Source organism: Tenrec ecaudatus, chromosome 2 (assembly GCF_050624435.1).
Source record: "Tenrec ecaudatus isolate mTenEca1 chromosome 2, mTenEca1.hap1, whole genome shotgun sequence".
In the NCBI taxonomy this organism is placed as follows: Eukaryota; Metazoa; Chordata; class Mammalia; order Afrosoricida; family Tenrecidae; genus Tenrec; species Tenrec ecaudatus.
The window spans coordinates 138,643,195-138,645,793 of NC_134531.1; positions in this window are offsets into that span (position 1 = coordinate 138,643,195).

Genomic DNA, 2,599 nt, shown 5'->3' on the forward strand with positions numbered 1-2,599 from the left:
TCTTTCCATCCTTCCTTCTTTCTATTCATCCATCCCTCCCTCTATCCCTCCGTATCCCAGACACCCTAGCCACAGGGGGATCACACCTGGCAAGAACAGTTTCTCTTGGAGCGTACATTCTGTGTCACTGGGGACAGTGAATAAACCATACATACAAAAGACCATTTGGATAAAGTAATTGTCACGAAGAGCTAACCGGAGGAAACAGGCAGGGAAGGAGTGAAGAGGAGGTTCTTGAGATGGAAGAGTCGGTGATGGCCTCTCAAGGCCATGCATGTCACATCTCAGGGGACACCAGGTGGGGAGGGGCCCGGGGGTGGCGGTAGGGGCAGGGAGTAACTTCCTGGAGATCAGAAACGGCGAGTACAAAGACCTGGGACGACATCACGTTTGCGGTATTGGTGGGCCAGCGAGAAGACGGGTCTGTGTGCCTGGGGTGCAATAGATGGACAGGAAGAGGGAGAGCCGAGGTGAGAGGACAGGCAGGTAGGGCTGAAATTCTACAGGGCCTTGTAGGCTCCTTGAAGGAAATTAGATTTTGTCCTAAGCAGCATGGGAGGCTATTTGGGGGCTTAAGGAGAGAAAGTATTATCATTACGTTAGGTTGTGCCAAGTCCGACAAGATCAAGGGGAGGCTTTGCTATGGCTGAGGGGTGAAAAACCAGCGTCACAGCCTCCGTCTGTACGAGGGAGAAGGTCAGCGCCCTGTGGACAGGGAGGGGCCATGAGGGACACCCCGTTACCGACGGCTGTATCTCAGGACACAGATGAGCCTGCTGGCCCAGAGTGGACCCCGCTGAACCACACCACTGGGGAGCAGCAGTGGACACAGGGCCTGGCATAGAGAGAGGACTCTCCAGGCACGCTTGCCCAGGAGGGCCATGCGCTCCTGTGGTGATCCTATGGGCAGGAGAGGAAGAGAAAGGGTGCGACCTGCTGCATTTCTAAATGAGGAGGCCTCTGTGCACAGCATCGATGCCACCTTTCCATGGCACTGCCCTTGGCTGGGGTGCAAACTGCTCGCTTGCCTGCTTGGCCGCTCCCGGGATAGCTGGGGGCTGGTGTGCGCACAGGGGTCCTCTGCAGAAGGGCTGGAGAGGTTCTCCTGAAGTCAGCAGAGAAGGCCCCGTGAGGTACAGCTCCTCTGGCACACAGGGCCACCAGGCATTGGCACTGACTTGCTGGCTCAGGCTGGGTACCTGTGCCACCTGGTCTTGTGGAGGACACTACCCACATTGACACTTCAGACCTGCAGGTGACTTGCGGCTTCAGGATGGAATTTGACCTCACCCCACTCCGTTCCCCTTAAGGTCCTTGGAGATGCCTTGGTCTAAATGCTTTGGGTAAGGAATCCTTGAAGGGTGGTACAACCAGGTACCACTGACCTCCTGGATCGAAGGGGTCTCAGAAATGTCGCCTCTGTAATCCTGCTGTGTGTGTGCAGGGTGTGGGGGGGAGTTATTCCCGCAGACCAGTGGGCCAGCCTTTCTGCTACGTGGGCAGACGCAGGGTCCCTAGCTCTGCTTGAGGACTGTAGAGCCTCCTTTAATAATGGATCCCTTTGGTTTAAATGCAAATGATCCTCAGGCCATTTAGATACGCCTCACGCACATTCCAACCCCAACCCGGGCGGGCCAGCCACGTAGTGTGAGGGCCAGTGCTGCCCACCCTGCCCGGGTTCCCATCTGCTTCCAGGCGGCGCTTGGCTCCAGCCTCCCACGCCAACACCCTCATGGCCTGAATGAAGGGAAGCTCAGGGAAGAATTAGAGCAAGTCAAGTGAGGAGTGCAGACAATCTCCTGTGCGGCGATGTCCCCCGCTCTGGATCCACAGCTTCTTCCTTTGAGGGTGGGCACACCCTACATCCCCTGGAGGCATCGCTTCGCCTGAGATGGGCACACGTCTGCACAGGAATGTGAGGGAGATGTTCCCCAGTCCTACTTATCACCCCCCCAACACCCTCCCCACCCGTGAAGCCCCCGCTGGCTGCGTTCAGGGACGAGTCCAGCTCGCAGCCCTCTGTCCGGTGGCCGCCCGAGCAGGCACCGCTCTCTCCAGAAGACTGCTAATGCGCTGATTCTCAGTCTCCGCATGTCCCCCACGGCCTCTTGTTTTGTTTCTCCGCGGCTGGGAAATGAGAGGTTTCAGAGGAAGATGAAAAATTATCCTTTATTTTGATTCTGTGTTTGAACACCTTCCACTTCTTTGAAAATTGAAGGGTATATTTTGGGTACTTGGTCTAATGCCTGGCTATCAGAACCAGAGAATTAAAAATTAGTCAAGGTTCCAGGAAGATGGATGGAGCCGATGCTGCGGAGAGCCACGTCACCCTCACCCCAAACTGCCTCTGACCGAAACCAGAATTCACTCCCAAACCTGATGCGGGAGCCAGTGCCCAGCCTCTCACCCGGTCAGTCTCTGCCTCCATCTCTCGCCCTGACTCCTTTTCTCTTTCTCTCTCCCACTCACACCCTCCCCCCCACAGACACACAGCTATGTGCACACAGTGTGTTGACTGCATTACTGACAAAGACCCTTCTAAACACACGAGGCGGTCAAACCACCAGCCGTCATCTCTGAAATGTGGGCCCGAGTGGAG